We start from the raw sequence: 6896 nt of genomic DNA, 5'->3' as shown, positions 1-6896 counted from the left end.
ATTCTGTGGGCTGTCTATTCGCTCTAATGATAGTTTCCTTGGCAGTGCAGAAGCTTTTTAATTTGATTAGATCCCATTTATTTATTTTTGTTGCATGCCCATTTTTTGAGTGTACACACTTAATCAAAGTAAATTAATATAAGCACATGAGATCTTAGGTCCTGAAACAAATTTCTTGTTCAATTATGCAGGCAATCTTTTTTAATTTTCTTCTTTTTAGCAACTCTTAAGATCATTTATCCAATAATTTATTGAGCCTCTAACATGGAAAGTGAACTACATATAATAAGGTATTCCCATAAGAAATAATGGTCCATATATTTTAATGACTGAATCAAACCCTTATTTGCTTCTTAACATCTATATTTAAATGTAGCACTTCACCTATTTAACCTATCCCTCTCTACCGGTTCCTTTCCAAAAGGTCTTAAGTGTATGTTATCCAAAAAAGCCAAAAAACCAAACCAAACAAAACAAAACCCAAAATAAAAAAGCAAACTTTCTCTCAACCAAGTTTCTTTGTGAAGCTACACCCAATTTTATGTCCCTTCTCAGGCAAACATATCAAAAGCAGAGTCATCCTAACCACTCCTCTTCCCATATTTATCTTTTAGCTATTTATTATCGCAATTTTCCACCCCACCCCTAACCTGTTAACTCTATGGCCTTGTTATAGGCTTTATTTTACTTTGTCCTCCCTGTAGTTCTATCAGTAACACTGCCCTCTCTCTTGAAGAATTCTCTTCCCTAGTCCGTTGGTTTCCTGGTTACTTCTCTCACATACCTTTTTTTAAATCACCAATTCCTTCTTTACCTTACCACCCCTTTGAATGTATGGTAGAAGCACTTAACTCCACTTAAGCAACTCACTGGATTGGGGGTGGAGGGGCTCTCCCATTCTCTGTAAATCAGGCTGTCTGAAGCCTCCCTGCCCCTCCCCTCCACACTTCAGGGCTGAAGACTCCTGGCACATGAACTAATCTCTAATAGGCCTGTGCTGGTCTACTGAGTTGTATGCTTAGTAGAGACAAGTGGTTTGTTCTAAAAACTGTTTATGCAATTGCACTTGCTATTTTAATTATGTAATGTAATCAAATATTATGTAAGCTAAGAAATATGAGGGTAAAAAAACAGTTGTTTCTTTGAAAATTAAGATGAGTGTCTTGCAAAGAGTGCAATGCACACCATCCAAGAGATGGACACGCTTGAAACTTGGACTTGGGGGGGAGTGGGGGCAAGGGCAACATATGTTACCTAAACATCTGTACCCCCATATATGCTGAAATTAAAAAAAAGGAAAAAAAAAAGATGAGTGTCTTGGAAAACCTCCATGATGGCTGACAGCTTAAAGAAAAATTGCAGTCAAATTAGGTGAAAAACAAGTCCAAGAAAAAAAATCCTTCAAATCTAGATGTATTATTCTACATTGAGATTACCTTACCATCCACCACTCAGTGAAGCTAAATCTGGAATCTGTGAATGAGTCTCTGTGGCTTGAAAGACAAAGCTAAGCTCCAACCAGCAACAGGCCCACACACAAAGCAAAGGCCTTGGCCCTACATCAAAATTTAATGAAAGTACATTTATGTGTTTTAAGATGTCATTGCATCATGTTTGATTCTCAGCTTTAACTGACTCTACTGATTAACCCACTACCTGTCTCAATTGTTTTGTTTAAGAGGCCACCTTCTCCAGGAATATCTTGATAGCATCATGAGGCCTCTTTTTTCCCCCTTGTTCTGCTTTCTCTCTCTTTGAGCAATTAAATTGCCAACTAGAGCTTCAATATAGGCATTAAACAAACAGGTACCCAGTCTGCAAGCATTTTGCAATGAGGGTCCCTGGTTCATTCATCACTGTATCCCCCACCCTGTAATTCTGTCCCTACACTGTGCCTTGCACACAGTAACTACTTAAAAAAGTTAAAATCTAAAGTATACTGAAAACATTAGTCTATAAATTATAACCCAAGAATCAGAAGTCAGGCTTGAATGAAGTAGTCTATTTTCAAAAGGTATTTATTAGTGATGTTTATGATGAAGTTTCTCTCATTGAAAAGCATATTACAAATAAGAGCTAATCATCTGTTTTCCCCTTTCCTCTCCTCTAATTCCTTAAATAGTTGAAAGTTACAAAGGTGACAGCAAGAATATCTCTTTGTTTTGAAGTTACGATTTACCCCTTCTCAACAATTAAAGAAAAGAAGCTGGGTTGATGATTATGGTTGAAAATCATCATTTTAAATTGGGTAGCTGAAGCTTAACTTTTAAAAATAAATTGTAGTTTTTCAGAAAGGTTTGGACAATTTTAGGTGGACAATGACAAGTACAACCATATTTTTATTTTTATTTTTAGTTAAAGTTTTATTTCCAGTTTAGTTTTCAATTTTATTTTCAGTTTAGTTTCAGCTTTATCTAAAGTTCGAAGTTTTGCTGCTCTCTTGAGTGTTGTGGGCTGATTTTCTCGAAAGCAATTTTCTCTGAAATAGACAGGACGGATGTGATTATCCTTTCCATTTTACAGATGAGAGAATCAGTGGTCCTAGCAGTTGCTTATTCTTGACTTTGCAGATAGTTTGTGACTTAAGTGGGTTTTGTACCCTGACACTACATATCTTGAATTACCTTTTAAATGCTCCTAAGCCTCTTTGCAATAGGGTAGGAGAATCAGGGACTAACTATTCAAAAGACAAGTCCCTCTATCCGCAATTATCACTCATTTGCTCACCAGGCTCTCTAGGATTGTGCCATTAGAGGTCAGCCCTTTGATTTAACACATTGTCCTGCAAAATTCTTAGGTGGATTAATAAATTAGTAATTCATTTTTAATATCTTCCTATTAATTAATATTTATATATCCAACTTGCTTTCCTTTAATTAAGTAGTCACTTGAAGGAAAGGAAATGACAGGAATGGGAGTTTTACAGAGGGTTATTTTAGAATTGGCCTACTTTGTCTCCAAGAAGGCAAGCCCAATGTGCATGTATGTGAGAGGATGGGGGGTTGGGAGAGAAGGGCAGAGTCACAGTCCAGGATTCTGGGAAACCAAAGGGGATTATTGAAATATTGAACGCCAAGAGTTGAAGAGTTGAACTAGAGAATAGAATGGAAATGAGCACAGTGATCCAAGACAAATGTTTCTATTTCACAATTTCAATTTGGGATGAATTTAATAACGTAATAATTTGATTCTTATTATTTTTTATTTGAAAATTTGCTCTACCTTATTTCTAAGCAAAAATATTGGTAGTCCCTTTGTTTTGACTGAAAATATTCCTGGAAACCGTAGTATTAATATAAAGAATGTTTATGAAGCAGATTATGATTTCCCTTAGGAATAGTTCTAAAACTAAATGTCGAATTTCCAACCCAGGACTTGGCATTGGATGCCATAAATATGACCAGCCACGTCTCATGACAATTAAAAATTATTACATCATATATGATATTAAGATTGTAATACCAATTCTATAAAATGATCATGGATAAAACAAGCATATCTTTCATACAAAGGAATCCAATAAACTATAAATTTTGGGGGCAAAGGGGAGACATTAAAAATACCATGTTTTACTAGCCAATGATCTTTTCCATGGTCTTTCAGCTTATTTGAAGTCTCCAAGTTACCGAAGGCAGTGAGTTAGTGAAAAGCTGAAAGAGTCATTAGAAGATTTGGGAAGTTTACTTCACTTACGAGGCTCACATATGGTCTCTTTTCATTAATTCTAACATTCTATGAAACTAAACTTTTTATAAAACTAATGCTAGCTACAATAAACATTAAGCAACAAATTCATAATAATTTCGTGTGCTGCCTTACAGTTTGGAAGAGTTTAAGGTATGTTAGGTGTCTTGCTTTAGAATGCTGTTAAAGGGATATGAAATGATAGTTCCTGTTTCTTTGGCCTAGCTACACATCTTGTGGCTAATAGGAACTGCTAAATAATTTCCTGTTATCGAAGTAGTCTATTTTCAAAAGGTATTTATTGTGATGTTTATGATGAAGTTTCTCTCATTGAAAAGCATTTTACAAATAAGAGCTAATCATCTGTTTTCCCCTTTGCCCTCCTCTAATTCCTTAAATAGTTATAAGTTACAAAGGTGACAGCTTAGTGACAGACCAATGCAAGTCACCAAGATTCCATGAGTGGGTTCAATTATTCAGTTATGTGTTTAGCCACGGGCCTATTTCATACTTTGTTAATCTGTTAACAATTACTATCAGGTTACTGACAAAATCTTGTGAAAAAGGAGTTTCAAAACATCTCTCACAAAATCCTCTAAAAGACATAATAATACCTTGAATGTAGCTTCCTTTACCCCTCAGAATAGGTCAGGTAGAGGTGGCAAGCAGGGAAATAAGTGTGTTAATTAGATGACAGCAAATAGGTGAAATGGCAAAAAGGCAGAGATAAAGAGTGAAGGTTCTTATAGAGGATAAAGGATAGTTAATTTCTATAATTGTTACATGAAAAGTTTAAAACTGTGGTTTATTAGTACTGAAAAGCCATTTTAAATTTTATTTAATATTTATCATTTTTCTTAGGTGTTGATTTCTCTTATAAATTAAAAAATATTGAGTTCCATTTGTAGTCAAGAAATTTGAATGAAAAATTCAAAAAAGTGGAAATTATTTTACTCTAGGATCTTAAACATTGTTAATTTAGAATCAACTCGTTTTTACAAATTATATATCAGCCGTCTCTCTCAACTTTATATTTCTTGCCTTCTCCTATTTTGAAAATGAACAAATTTGATTAAAATGACAAATTCACTTAAGCCGGAGAGGATGCTAAGGTTCCCAAATGTTATCTTAGCCTTTTTCAAACATCGAATCTCTTTAATTTCTTCCTGCCTTAGAAATAAAATATTAAATTGGTAAAATTCCTCAGGATTTACAATTTAAACTTTTATATACATTTATATTTAAAGGCATAGGAATATAATTATATGCTATTTTTAAAATAATAAACAAAAATAAAATAGAACTAAGACCGTCCAAGACCAGTATAAATAGTTCACATATTACAGTTTCTACCCAAAGGCAATGTTATGCAAATCCAATTTATAGGCCCTCGATAGCTTCCTCATTTTGGCTGCTCAAAAGCTCTATACTGATATTTTCAAGAAACTAGCACCATACTTCACTTTGGAAATGTAATATAAAGACACTGCCATTAGTGATTTTATGTACTTCTACATACCCGTCCTGAATTTGAAATAATGGATAAGTTCAGGTAATAATTTTTGCTCTCTTTCAAATTTTATGACTAAAATATTGAGCTGTGTTTTATGGCCTATATTTATTGCATTCTGTAGAGTCAGCCGGCAGCTTTAGGCAAAGAATACCTTTGGAGTCTGGAATCAGATGCAAAGGAATCAGATGCAAAGAAATCAGAGGTTTAAAATCAGTAATCATGTATTCAGGAAGCATAGGAATGTCCCAAAGATTCTAAAATACAAATAAATACTGCACACTGTGTAATATATGAGCAATAATTTTCCACCTCTCTGTATAATTTCTCTTTCTTTTGTAGCTAAGGTAATTTTCTGTTCAAGAATGGGCCAGGATTGTTGCTATAAACCTCATTTTCTCCAGAGCAGTTTGAGTAGTATTTTTGGTGGAAGAGTTTTTATAGCAAATTTTACACTGACAGTGGTAAGGAGTTTTTAGTTATGAGGAATTCTAAAAGGATCCCATAATTGTCCAGTCTTAATTTCTAGAAGTCAAACAGAAAGAGGAAAATTTAAACTGGTAGATTCAATAACAAGGTTATATAATACACAACAGAACAAAACTCCAAAACTTCTTTAGATTGTTTTCTTTTTAAATTAGATTCTCATTTTAATGGACCACGTACAACTTCTTAATATAACTTGTTTAAATAGAATGAGAACATTGTTTCTACAAAACAAAACGAAAAGTGATAGAGCAAGATTATGATCTGGATTCTAATCTTGCTGAGCAGCTAACTTTCTGCAAGGCCTAAAAGGTTCTAGAGCTATCACAGTAACTTTGATAAATTTTGATTTCTTTATTTACCAACATGTAAGACTAATACCCTGGCTGTAGTAAGATAGTGTATTTGTAAATGAAAGCATTTTGAACAATATAGTGTAAATTATTATTTATTAAGGAAAAGCACACGCCAGGAACATGTATATTTTACAGTGGTATAAATGTCACAGGTTAGCTTGGTTGTAAATTTGCTAAATTGTATGGCTTTAGCAACCTTTAACTTCAGAGTTCACCATAAAAAATTCTGCACCAGGGACTGTCTTTATGTTGTATTTTGATAGAGAGATCTACCCTCAGTTTGAGCACTCACTCCCCATTATTGATGGTTACAACTAAGATCTAGTTAGAATATCATGAAAACTATGCAGTATGTAAATAATTCCAACACACTATTGAGGCATTTGAGAAAAATTTACTTTTCTTAGCATTCAGGTCAAGAGCAAAAACAAAATTATCATTTATGCATAACCTCAATTTTCCCCCCTCAAGTACACAGAAAGAGTAAATGTAGTACAGATTTCTTTGAAGAGGTTTGTAGTTGTTACATTCACTGTACTGTACTGGTTTTTACATAGGGAACCTTATTTGGCCTTTAAAATATAATGTCAAAATGTAACTAATGTATTTTTGCCATCAATAAAACAAATACATATGACAAAACGAATGGATACTCATTTCAGCCAGTAAGATTTGTTTTTAAATTATTCTATTTGCACCTGGGGGAAAAAATGTGAGATTATTTCTTTTCCCTCTGCCAAGGGCAAACTGATTTCCCCAGCCCACGTGGACAGCTGAGCAGTAAGTGTAGCGTGCTTCAAGCCTCCTGGCTCGTGCTGTGCCATTTGTGGGCACACGCATCCAGGCGACTAACACCGAAT

This window comes from Propithecus coquereli, unplaced genomic scaffold, assembly GCF_000956105.1.
Source record: "Propithecus coquereli isolate 6110/MARCELLA unplaced genomic scaffold, Pcoq_1.0 Scaffold15, whole genome shotgun sequence".
Taxonomy (NCBI): domain Eukaryota; kingdom Metazoa; phylum Chordata; class Mammalia; order Primates; family Indriidae; genus Propithecus; species Propithecus coquereli.
The sequence above is the reverse complement of the archived record's forward strand: the minus strand, read 5'-3'. Positions refer to the sequence as shown.